This window comes from Oryctolagus cuniculus, chromosome 7, assembly GCF_964237555.1.
Source record: "Oryctolagus cuniculus chromosome 7, mOryCun1.1, whole genome shotgun sequence".
Classification (NCBI taxonomy): domain Eukaryota; kingdom Metazoa; phylum Chordata; class Mammalia; order Lagomorpha; family Leporidae; genus Oryctolagus; species Oryctolagus cuniculus.
In genome coordinates this window covers 87,266,740-87,280,321 of record NC_091438.1, presented here as the reverse complement: position 1 = coordinate 87,280,321, position 13,582 = coordinate 87,266,740, and the positions used below count along the sequence as shown (strand labels likewise).

The 13,582-nt window shown below is 40.6% G+C and overlaps 1 protein-coding gene across 6 annotated transcripts in view; it reads right to left on the bottom strand.

Annotated features, from left to right (window-relative positions):
• TTLL7 (tubulin tyrosine ligase like 7) overlaps window positions 1-13,582 on the bottom strand; it is a 160,301-nt gene that overhangs the window by 143,366 nt on the left and 3,353 nt on the right. The window lies entirely within an intron of this gene.

Sequence of the window (13,582 nt, the reverse complement as noted above, 5' to 3'; positions counted from 1 at the left end):
GCGCCAGTTCGAGACCTAGCTGCTTCACTTCCAATCCAGCTCTCTGCTACAGCCTGGGAAAGCAGTAGAAGATGGCCCAAGTCCTTGGGCCCCTGCACCCACGTGGGAGACCTGGAAAAGCTCCTGGCTAGTAGCTTTAGATCGGCATGACTCCAGCTGTTGCTGCCAATTGGGGAGTGAACCAGCGAATGAAGACCGGCCCCCCCCCACCCCGCGTAACTCTTTCAAATAAATAAATCTTTAAAAAAAAAAAAAAAAGATGCTGCTTGAGACACCAGCATCTCTCACGGAGTGCCTGAGTTTGAGCCCTGGCTCCACTCCTGATTTCAGCTTCCTGCTAATCCACACTTGGAGTGGCAGCATGTTGTGATAGCTTAAGTTGCTGAGTCCCTGCCAACCAGATGTGAGACTTGGACTGAGTTCCTGGCTTCTGGATTCAGCCTTGCCCACCCCTGGTTGTTGAGAACATTTGATGAGTGAACCAGCAGATGGGAGATCTCTCTCAAAAAAAAATTTTTTTAAATACAACAGATTCTATTTCCCCTGTTCCTCCTCTCTATATACAACTAACTACCCTGATAATTATCCATCAGACAACAATGAAAGGATTCTGAAATCTGGAAATTAGAAGGAAGATTGGCTAGGAACCTTGGCACCTGAGGAACAATAATGTGTGTGCTGAGTTCCCTGGGTTTTCTTTTTATCTCCTATCTACCCAAGGGTTGAGTGTCAGAGGCCTGGAATCCATAACCACCAACAGGCACAGATAAAGCCTCCTGTCTCTAGGCAAAGGACCAGAAAAGGAAAGTTCAACAGGGACCTAGCACTGGGCTGAGATATCTGCTTCACAAAGGAGGCATTGGAAGATGATCTGAATCATTGGTGGAGAGTGTCAGCAGAGACTGTGTGCCTGTCTTCCCTCTGCCCAAAGGTATAAGAAGACCTAGATCAAAGTTATAAGAAGACTATAGCACCTGCTACAACCTCCTCCCATCCCTAAGAAGGCAGCAGCCCATAGAAGTCCCTTATAACATCACAGACATCATTAGCAGAATTATTGAGGAGCACATAGAATTACTCACATGAAAGTACCATTGAAATGGCTCTGAAAATTAAACTGTCATGGAAACTATAGCACAGAAAGGTAGACCAGATCCTACACACTAAACCTAATCACAGTGATCAACTGCTAAAACATGAGATTTATAGGATTGAGAGTCTCCCAAAATAATTGTCAAGATGCCAAGAACACAATCAAAAATTATGTCATACTAAAAACGAGGAAAACCAAATTCTGAACAAGAAAATACCATAGCATTGGCAACACAAAGATAGTCAAATATTAAAATTATCTAACAAGAATTTTAAAGCAGCTATCTTGGCCGGTGCCACGGTTCAATAGGCTAATCCTCTGCCTGTGGTGCCAGCACCCCAGGTTCTAGTCCTGGTCGGGGTGCCGGATTCTGTCCCGGTTGCTCCTCTTCCAGTCCAGCTCTCTGCTGTGGCCAGGGAGTGCAGTGGAGGATGGCCCAAGTACTTGGGCCCTGCACCAGCATGGGAGGGCAGGAGAAGCACCTGGCTCCTGGCTTCGGATCAGTGTGGTGCGCCAGCCACAGTGCACCGGCTGCAGCAGCCATTGGGGGGGTGAACCAATGGAAAAAAGGAAGACCTTTCTCTCTGTCTCTCTCTCACTGTCCACTCTGCCTATCAAAAAAGAAAAAAAAAAGTAGCTATCTTTTAAAAATGCTTCAGTAATTTATTTTAGAACCTGTTGCAACAAATGAAAAAAATAGAAAACTTCAGCAATTAAACAAAAGTTATAAAAAAGAGCTAAATAGGAGCCAGTCTGTGGTCCAGCTAGTTAAACCATTTGCAACCAAGCCAGCACCCCATATGAGCACTTGTTGGAGACCCAGTCGCTCCACTGATTCAGTTCCATGTTAATGTGCCTAGGAAAGCAGTTGAAGATGGTCCAAGAGCTTAAATCCCTGCCACTCATACAGTAGGATCTGATGCAGTTCCAGGCTATGGGCTTCAGCCTGGCCACTGCAGTCATTTGGGGAGTGAGCCAGTGGATGGAAGGTCTCTTTCTCTCTGTCTCTTCTTCTCTATAACTCTGCCTTTCAAATGAATAAATGTTGTTTTTTTTTTTTTAAAAAAGAACCCAATGGAAACCACATAGCTTAAAAATACAATAACTTAAATTAAAACCTTGCTAGATTGTCTCAACTGTAAAGTGGAAATGACTGAGGATAGAACTACTTATTTATTTATAAATTATCAATTCATTTGAAAGGCAGAGATTGTATCCATCCCCTGATTCACTCTATAAATGTAAGAGCCAGGGCTGACCCAGCTCAACCCCAGGAACCCGGAACTCCATCTGGGTCTCCCATATGAGTAGCAGGGACCCAGCTATTTGAGCCATCATCTGATGCCTACCACAAAAGGTATTAGCAGGAACTGGATGGTAAGTGTAGTAACCAGGACTCAAACCAGGTGCTGTGATATGGGATGCAGGTGTCCTAAATAGCAACTTACCCACTGAAGCAAACATATCCATTTTTAAACTTCCAGTTTTTGAAGATAGGGTTATTGAATATGAAGAAGAATTTGCTCAATCAGAACAACAGAGGAAAGCAGATATGAAAAAATAGTGAACAAAGCCTCCAATATTTTTGGGGAAACTGCAGATAATTTAATATTGTAAGAAACCAAGAGAGAATGTAGGAATGAATGACAAGATGTTTGAAGAATTAAATATTGGAAATTTCCTGAATTAGGCAAAAGACATAAACCTACAGATTCAAGAAGCAATGCAAAGTCCATACAGGATAAACCCAAAGAGATCTGCACAACACACCCAAATTATATTTCTGAAATATAAAGACAAAGGAAAAAAAGCTTGAAAAAACAGCCAAGAGGAATGACATAATATCTATAAAGAAGCAACAACTCAAATGGCAGCAAATTTCTCATGTGCAACCATGGAGACTAGAAAAAGTGGCGCTCTTGGAAATAACACAATATGTTTCTCAACAAACTATAGGTTAAGGATGTCTCAAAAGAAATTTAAAATATATAAAAATGAATAAAAATGGAAACACAACATATCACAATCTGTAAGATATAACAACTAAACCCAGGCTGAGGGAAATTTAGAGTATTAAATACTTAAACTAGAAAAGACAATCTGTAATCAATAATTAAGTTTATTCCTCAAGAAACCAGAAGAGAAAAATAAACCCAAAGTATACAAAAAGAAAGAATACAAAGGAAGCAGAAATTAATGGAATTAAAAACAAGAAAATAACAGGGAATAAATAAACTGAACAAACAAAATCTCTGGACCTTTTAAAAGGATCAATAAAATAGATAAACTTCTAGCAATAATGACAAAGATTTTCAAAGGCACAAATGCCCAATAAGAACACTAAAAAGAGACTACCTAACCTGAACCTAGACACATTAACAGCATAATGAGAGAAAACTATAAGGACCTTTACATTCTTAAATTCCACAAGTAAAAGAAAATGGATCAATTCCTTAAAACCCACAAACTAACAAATCTCTATCAAGACAAAACAGATCATCTGAATGGTTCTATAACTATTAAATGATTTTGATTTTGGCCGGCGCTGTGGCTCACTTGGGTAATCCTCTGCCTGTGGTGCCGGCACCCCAGGTTCTAGTCCTGGTTGGGGCGCCGGATTCTGTCCCAGTTGCTCCTCTGTTCAGTTCTCTGCTGTGGCCCATGAGGGCAGGGAAAGATGGCCCAAGTGTTTGGGCCCTGCACCCGCATAGGAGACCAGGAGGAAGCACCTGGCTCCTGGCTTTGGATTGGCGTAGCGCGCCCGGCTGCAGCTCGCCGGCCAGAGCGGCCATTTGAGGAGTGAACCAATGGAAGGAAGATCTTTATCTTTCTCTCTCTCTCTCTCTCTCTCTCTCTCACTGTCTAACTCTAAATCATTTTGATTTTGTAACTAAAGAGCTCATGACACAGAAATCTCCAGGCCCAGCTAATTTTATTATAGAATTCTCCCAAATACTCAAAGAAAAAGTCATACCAATTTTATAAACTATACTTTAGAAATAGAAAATAAAGAAAGCACAATGAATAGGAAACACAGACCAGTATCTCATGAATTTAGATATAAAAATATTTAACTTTACAAATTGAATTCAGTGATGTGTACATATACACAAAACACACACACAAGGAGTTTTCAGATATTTGCACAAAATGTATATTATGAAAAATTGGGCACAGATTTAAAAAATTCTTGTGCCAAAATACTTATTTTTCAGTTCCATTACTTTCATGAAATTTTTGAAGTACCCTCATGTGTGTATATGTTTATGTGTGTGTGTGCATCACAACCAAACGAGATTCACTCCATGTATACAAAGGTGATGTAATACTCAAAAATCAATCAGTGGGGCCGATGTTACAGTGCAGTGGGTTAAGTCCCTGCTTACAATGGTGGTGCCCTATATCAAAGCACCAGTTTGAGTCCTGGCTGCTCCTCTTCTAATCTAGCTTCCTACAAACGCACCTGAAAAGGCAGCAGAAGATGGCAGAAGTACTTGGGCCCTCGCCACCCACATGGTAGACCTGGAAAGAGTTCCAGGCTCCTGGCTTCTGCCTGGACCAGCTCTGGCCATTGTGGACATTTGGGGAGGAAGCCAGCAGTTTAGGGATCTTTCCCTCCCCCTCTCTGTCACTCTTTCAAAGTAAATAAATAAATCTTTCAAAAAATGTGATTCACCATATCAGAAAGCTAAGTAAGAAAATCATATGCCCATATCAATTGATGTAGAAAAAGCATTTGATATAATTCAGCATCTATTTGGGATAAAAAGCTTCAGTACTCTAAGAACAGAGATCTTCCTTGATACTAAAAAGAACACGTACAAAAAAACTACAGTTAACAGGAAAAAGCTGAGAGGTGAGTGTGTGACACAGTGGTTAAGTCACTGCTTGTGACACCCACATCCAATATCAGAGCACGTAGTTGGCGCCTCAGCTACTCCACTTCTGATCCAGCTTCCCATTAATGCACACCCTGGGTGGTAGCAAATGATGGCTCTAGTACTTGGGTCCCTGACATCCATGTGGGAAATAGAGTTCCAGGCCCGTGGCTTGGGCCTGGCCCAGTCCTGGCTATTGCATGCACATGAGAAGAAAACAGTGGATGGAAGACTCTCCATCTGTTTCTGTGCGTCTCTGTCTTTATAATAATATAATATATTATATACCAGTGTTGTGGCATAGTGGATAAGGCCTCCACCTGTGACACTGGCATCCCATTTTAGAACCAGCTGCTCCATTTTCAACCCAGCTTCCTGCTGATACACCTGGGAAAGCAGCCGAAGATGGCCAGGAAGAAGCTCCTGGCTTCAGCTTGGCTCAGCCCTGGCCATTGCAGCCATTTGAGGAGCGAACCAACAGAGGGAAAATCTCTCTCTCTCTCTCTCTCTCTCTCTCTCTCTCTTTCTCTGTGTGTGTGTGTGTGTGTGCACGCGCGCGCACGCGCACTCTGCCTTTGAAATAGATAAAATAAATCAATCTTAAACAGTGAAAAGAAAATTTGAAAAGTAAATAGAGAAAGACTAAATTATTTCCAAGACTGGGACCACGGGAACGATGTCCACTCTCATCACTTTTATTTACCATTGTGCTGAAAATTCTAGTCATTGTAATAATGCAAGAAAAATAAAGGCATACAGATTGCAAAGAAAGAAATTAAACTGTCTCTATTTTCAGATGACATGCCTGTTTTTGTTTAAGGATTTATATGAAAGTCAGAGATACAGTCAGAGAGTGTAAGACAGAGAGACAGAGATCTGCCATTTACTGTTCACTCCCTAAATGGCCACAAAAGCCAGGACTGGGCCAGGCTGAAGTCAGGAACAAGGAGCTTCTTCGAGGTTTCCCACATGGGTGGCAAGGGCCTAAGCACTTGGGTCATCGTCCAGTGCTTTCCCCAGGCCACTATCAGGGAGCTGGATCAGAAGTGAACAGAAACAGGACAGAAACAGGGGCCCATATGATATGCTGGCTTCGTGGGTAGTGGCTTTACCCACTACATCACAATTCCTGTAACCAAAAAGTATGTTCAGGAAGGTTGTAAAATAGAAATTCAAAACACTAAAACTAACTGCATTTCTACATACTATCAAAAAAGAAAACAAATTTAAAATTGCATACCATTAATAACTGCTCCAATGAAAAGTATATACTTAGATATAAATGTAACAAAACGTATACAGGATATTAATGAAAAGAAATCAACTAAGATCTAAATACCTGGAGAGACAAACCACATTCATGGATTGGAAGAATCAACATAGTGAAAATGTGAATCCTCCCTAAATTGTTGTATTGGTTTAACACAATTTCTATTAACATCTGGTTAAATAATAAATACAAAATTCTACATTAGATAAAGTAAATAGAGGCTCTTCCACAGACAGCAAAAATCAAAATTAAATTAAATTAATAAAATAATGACAAGGCATTATTAAAAAAAATCTTGTAGACTTTAGGGAATAAGGATCAAAAGAATAAGTAAACAACTGTAACAATACATTTTTAAACTTCCCAAAATAACTAATGCTACATACACAACAAAAGTAATCAAGCGGAACTACATTAAATCTAATTTTTTGTGTATATCAAAGGGCATGATAAACAGAATAAAAGGCAATTTACAAAATGGGATAAAATAAATCACATGCATTTCAAAAGAGTTTACTATCTAGACTACTCATAGATATACAACTCCTACAACTGACCTATCAAAAAAATCAAATAACCCTGTTTAAAAATGAGCAAAGATGGGGCGAGCATTTAGTACAGTGTTTGGCACTGCCTTGGATACTCACATCCCATATCAGAGTCCCTGAGTTCAAGTCCTCGCTCCACTTCTGACCAGCTTCCTGCTTATGCACACCCTACAAAGCAGCAGATGATTGCTGAAGTATTTGGTTCCTGTCACCCACCTGGGAGACCCAGATGGAGTTCCTGGTTCCTGGCTTTGGCCTGGCCCAGTCCTGGCTGTTTCGGGCATTTGGGAGTGAACCAGAAACTGGAAGTTGTTGTCTCTCTCTCTCTCTTTCTATCCCCACCCCAACTATAAAATATTTGCTAGAAGAAGCAGTTTAATTTGCAGAATGCCTACAAATGTTAGAAGTCATCCAAGTAATTAAATGTCCATATTTGTACACTATTCTGAAAGACAAAGTTTCCAGAGTACTCCCTTTCACCACAGTAGACAAATTCCAAGATCCTCAGTAGGCGCCTGAAACCACTGATAGCGCCAAACTCTTCAGACAGAGTCATACTTCAGGATTCATGGGGGATTGGCTCCAGGACACCCCTCAGATACTAGGAACTGAAGATGCTCAAGTCCTCTCGTAAAATGGCATGGTATTTGCCATCAGCTAAGCTCATCTGCCGTACAATTTAAATCACCCCCGGACCACGTGAAACACCTAACATGATATAAACACTGTGTAAATAGTTCTACACCGTATTGCTTAGGGGATGATGACAAGACAAAACGTCTCTATGTTTTCAGTACAGCAGCAATTTTTTCCCTGTGCTTGGCTGAATCCAGGGATGCAAAACCCATGGATGCAGAGGGCCAGCTGCACTGGTTTTTCCCATACAGACATATCTGTGAAAAAGTTTACCTTATAAATTAGGCACAGCAAGAGGCTGACAACAAACAAAATAAAATATAATAGTTATAACAGTTTACTGTAACAAAAGTTAGGTGAGGTGGTCTTTCTTTCAAAATATCATATTATACTGTAGGCAGCAGCAAACACAGGTGTATGTTTTTCCTTTCCTTTTCACACAAAAGCAGCACTTTATGGCTTCCCTTTGGCATATTTGAATTGCCACCATCACTTCTCTTGTATTGGGGGTCCATTATTAAACAAAATGATGACTACTTGGACACAAGCACTGTGATACCAGTACTGTCAACCTGATAACAAAGAGGCTACCAAGGGACTAACAGGCGGGTAGTGCATCCACAGTGGATACACTCCACAAAGGAATGATTCACATCCTGGGTGGGACAGTGCACAACTGTACAAAATGTAATCAGACTGGAACACTGCACAATTTAAAACATATGGATCATTTACTTCTAGTATTTTCCATTTACTATAATTTGACCACAGATAACTGGAAGTACAGAATGTACAATTAAAGATGGTGAAGAAGGGACCACTGTACTTTTTTCTTCAGAAAATATGATGATCACTTTCACATTTCCAGAATATATACAGCTGTGATAAGGAGAGAAAATCTCAATAATTTTATATCCAAATCTTAATCCATATTCATAGATACTGCAGGGTGTATTTGCTTAATTTTGCAAGCTAAACTTTAGAACCTTCCTAAATTTTATGTTTATTTTATTCTAATGCTTTAATGTTCTAAAAACAAAATTCCACAGATACATCATTAAGCACAATATAGAGGTTTATATGCCATCCTACCACTAATGAAAAACATACTTAACTTTAAATTATTAGTCAAGTATGAAAATAGCTCAACTGGGGCCGGTGCTGTGGTGCAATGGGTTAAAGCCCTGGCCTGCAATGCCGGCATCCCACATGGGCATTGCTGGCTCTAGTCCCGGCTGCTCCTCTTCCGACCCAGCTCTCTGCTATGGCCTGGGAAAGCAGTAGAAGAAGGCCCAAGTCCTTGGGCCCCTGCACCCACGTGAGAGACTCAGAAGAAGCTTCTAGCTCCTGGCTTCCAATCGGTGTAGCTCCTGCCATTGTGGCCATCTGGGGAATGAATGAGCAGATGGAAGACCTCTCTGTCTTTACCTCTCTCTGTAACTCTTTCAAATAAATAAAATAAATCTTTAAAAAAAAGAACTCAACTAATATTATAGATCCCAGATGAATTTTTTAAAGGTTTTTTTTATTGGAAAGGCAGAGTTACAGAGAGGCAGAAGCAGAGAGAGAGAAGTCTTCCATCTGCTGGTTTAATCCCCAAATGGCCACAACAGCCAAAGCTGGGTCAATCTGAAGCCAGGAGCCTGGAGCTTCTTCTGGGTCACATCTGAGATGATAATGTTGTCACACGGATGCAGGGGCCCAAGGACTTGGGCCGTCTTCTACTGCTTTCCCAGGCCACAGCAGAGAACTGAATCTGAAGTAGAGCAGCCAGGACTTGAACTGGTGCCCAGATGGGATACTGGCGCTGTAGGCAGCAGCTTCACCTCCTATGTCACAGCCCTCAGATAAATTTTTAAAACAAAATAATTCTAAAATGATAACCCTATGACATGCACAACAGTAAATTATTCTTTATGTCAAAAAGGCTCATTAAGCACTGATTTTTGACAAGTGAAAAAGCTTTTTCACATATATACAATTCCTTAATTTTGAGAAGCACTGATCCTTCTGTTTCAAATCTTTCTTAATAGTTAAATATCCATTTCTTTCCAGTTGTTGTGGCAAGTTCCGGAAAAATCTGGGCTATATTTTCCCAAAATTATGGTTTCAAGTATGTACATGCTGACCAGTGAAGAAGACAATGAGACCTGAAAGTAGACACCAGAGTTTTGTAAAAACTATTCAATGAACTTAGCTTCCTTTTTTCCTCAAATACCCCAAGAGAAAGAAACCCAAAAAGACTAATAAACCAATAAAGGCCATCCTCTTATTTACATAACAGTAAAGACTAGCATCTAGTGTCACAATTAGTCTCTAAAGGGGGCAGCTGGGACCAACTTCTAATTCCACTATGCTTCTGCATGCTGATTTATCTTGGCTTTTTACTAGCTTTAGCTGAATATTTCTCATTGTTAAAATGGAGGAGATAATATCTGCCAATATTTAGGATTTTAGATTGAGAGATGCTAAGCAACTCAACATTATCATCTCAGATGTGGCCAAACCTAAAGCAGAGCAAAAAAAAAAAAAAAGCCCCTATCAGTTTTATGCATATTGCACTGATAACAGAAAGGGCTCAATTTCTATCTTTTCTCTTCTTAAAATAACTAGCATGTAATGTATTTTTTGGTTCACTGAAGACTTTCTGATTCTAAATATAGACTGAGGTATATGCTAAAACTGTTGTCCTGAGTTTTTAGCATCACTGTCACAGATGGTCACAGATTTTAATTGGTTGAAATTTAGATTTTAAATAAAAGTAATGTGAAAATTACACATGAAAATTTTTCCATTAATTCAATAATTCAAATTAAACCCACAGTTGCTAACTTTTCCTACCAAAATTCCACCTGTAACACATAGTATCAAGATCAGGTCAATTACAGCAGATTTTACACCAAGTTTAACTGGAGGCACTTCAGTTACCAAAGAAAGATAAACTACTTTCAATGAGAGGGCTAGGTAAGCAGCCTTAAAATTTCAATCCACACATAGCCTTGAAATGATCTTGAAGCTGCTACTTGGATTGCTTCTGATCCATCTCCAAATAGACAAATGCTCATTTTAAAGTAAAAGTCAATTTTGCTGCAGGTGCACTGCACATAATGGAATTGGGAGAATTTTATGGAAACAGGCTACTGGCATCTTGTTGAAATAGCTGTGACACCAGTTCACACTCTGCAAAGTAGTGGGTAAGAGAGATGGAAATGTTCAAATTAATCCTTTGTCAATATAATGTTCCATTTCACATGGCCAAGCAGAGGGACAAAAATAAGACAGAAGTGCGGAAGCTTGGGTGCCACAACAAAATTTAGAAAGAAACAAATAATGTGGCTGGTTCAGCATACCCAGTGCAGCAACAATATCATCAACTTCAAAAGGAAGAAGTGCTCAGAGACCTTCAGACCAGCATGAGAGAAAACCAGGTGAGCACTTGATGATCACTTAGCTCTAAATTCTCAACCAAAAAAAATAAAATAAAAAATAGGCCAACCACTTGTTCACAAGTAAAAAGTGGAAAAAAATGTATTTGCATTTGCGCCGCTGCCCATAGCCTAAATGAACCCAATGGCTTGACTTTGTCAATTGCTGTGTGTGCTATGAGCAGGAGTGCACAATCAAGTAAATGTCAAATGGGAAGTAAATGCAAGCCTATCCACATTTAACCTTTCTACTTGAACATTAACACATTAACTTTGACAGATAATGCATGAAAGAAATGGAAATAGATTTACCACCTTCCAAGAGCTTAAGTGAATTTTTTTAATAATAGGTGACATGTACACATAGGACAAATTCTGTCTAAAATACTCTATTTGAATGTCCAGCTTCCACCAGAAAGCATCTCTCTCTAGGGACCTGGAAAGAGGTGGCCTCTTTTCAGTTTGCAATGTGATGCTTTAGTTTTCATCATTTCCTTCCAGGTCTCCCAAGACTTCTGCCTACTATAAGATTCTGCCTCTCTGCTCCCTCGCTTGCCAGCTCATTACATTCATCTGCCTTGACTCCCCTTCCACAGGCCCTCAGAGACACTTACCGGCAAGCCTGCCTACATGGATTCCTGGACTCCAACCTGGAGGCCCCAGGAGAGGAGAGATGGGACCTGGAAGAAGCTCAGGGGAAATACCTGTCCCACATTGCGCCACCGCCCCTCTCCTCATAAGGAGCTAGCAACGTCTACCCAACAACTGATGGGGGAAACTGAGGCACCATCTCTCTGCTGTGTGCAGGGATTTCCTTTGGTAGAGGGACACTGGAAACAAGGGGAAGGGAGAATCTGAACGCTGGAGGGGCATATTAGGAAATGAACCTCCCAGTAGGGACTGTTCAAAGGCCATCCCTTGGCAAATGTGCACAAGAGAGGGGACAGAAGTCTTCAGCGTCCACAAGTGTGCCTCTCATTCACCCCTGCATCTTGTACTTGGGGCCTCTGCTAAGAGCTGGGCAGAAGCCCCAAATTCCTGCCCTCACCTATGTAAATTCTCCAAATTACAGTGCAAGAGTAAGTTCTTATCTGTGCCTTGTGTTACCAGGATACTGAAGCAGGAGGCACAAGAATCTAATACAGGGGGGAGGAAGAAGCTGAAGTTTCAAAGAGACAGATATAGCGTGTGGTATGTGTTAAGGAAAGAGAGGAATGGAAGCTTGTGGTTGAGGTCCACAATTGCAACACTAGCATGAGAAAGCAGCCTATCACCTGTGCACCTTCTCCGATTAGAAACTCTTGCTCACCAAACCTGTTCTCTCCCTTCAATTGTATCTTCTCTCCTGAGTCCCAGCAGCCTTTCTCCCAGTCTTCATGACTTAATCATCTTTCTAATCAAAAGAAGAGGTTGTCTAAAAGAGCCACAGACAGATTGGGTGTCATTAACTAGGGAGTTATTGATATGCAAATATTTCATGGCCAATATGTAAATAAGTATTCAAATCAAACATATAGAATCTAGATTTTCAAAACTTGCTTAAACAGTCCAAATCTAACTCACATCCTTTTAACCCAGAAATTTTAACTCTGAGGTTCTATCTTAAGGTACTAACAAAATACAGAAAATAATGGGAAATTATGTATTTTAAATGCTTACTGCTTAACTGTAATTAAATCAAAACTAATGTATGATGTAAAAATATATGAAAAGTAACATACATGGGCCAGCATTGTGGCGCAGCTGGTTACTCCACACTGGCTATACCAGCATCTTATGGCAGAGTTCTGGTTCAAGTCACAGCTGCTCCACTTCCAGTACAGCTCCCTGCTAATATGCTCGAGAAAACAGTAGAAGGTGGCCCAAATTCTTGGGCCCCTGTCACCCACACTGGAGCCTTAGATGGAGTTCCTAGCTCCTGGTTTCAGCTTGGCTCAGATCTGGCTGCTGTAGCCATTTGGGGAGTGAACTGAAAGATGGAAAATCTTTCTCTCTCTGTCATGCCCTTTCTTTCTGTCACTCTGCCTTTCAAACAAATAAATATTTTTTATTATTATTTATTTATTTGAAAGGCAGAGCAGAGGCAGAGAGAGAAAGAAGTCTTCTGGTTCACTCCCCAGATGGCTGCAGCTGCGCCAATCCAAAGCCAGGAGCCAGGAGCTTCCTCCAGGTCTCCCACATAAGTGCAGGGGCCCAAGCACATGGCCCATTTTCTACTGCTTTCCCAGGCCATAGCAGAGAGCTGGATCAGAAGAGGAGCGGCCAGGACTCAAACTGGTGCACATATGGAATGCCAGCACTGTAGGCGGCAGCTGTACCTGCTACGCCACAGCACTAGCCCCAAATATATTTTTACTAAAAAGTAATGTGTACAGCATGATTAAAACTATGTATAGAAAGAAGAGAAGAAACACATCAAAATATTAATAGTGGTTGGCTTTAGCTGGTAAAATTATGATGATTATATTTTTCCCTTTTATGTTCTTATCCTTTCCAAATTGTTCATAATTCTATAATGAGTGAGCAGCATTTTAAAAGGCAATTTTTTTTTGGAAGAGGACTAATTTTACTTGCATAAAATACTTTTTCTGGGTTTGCTTGACAACCAATCCTTTTAATAGCTGTAACCAAGAAATACACCATTTTCTGGAAGAAGGCTTGGGAAAAGGAATATGAAGAACATGAACAAGAGAAACTTGGCCTGCTTAGAAACCTACATCGGGGGTGAGACT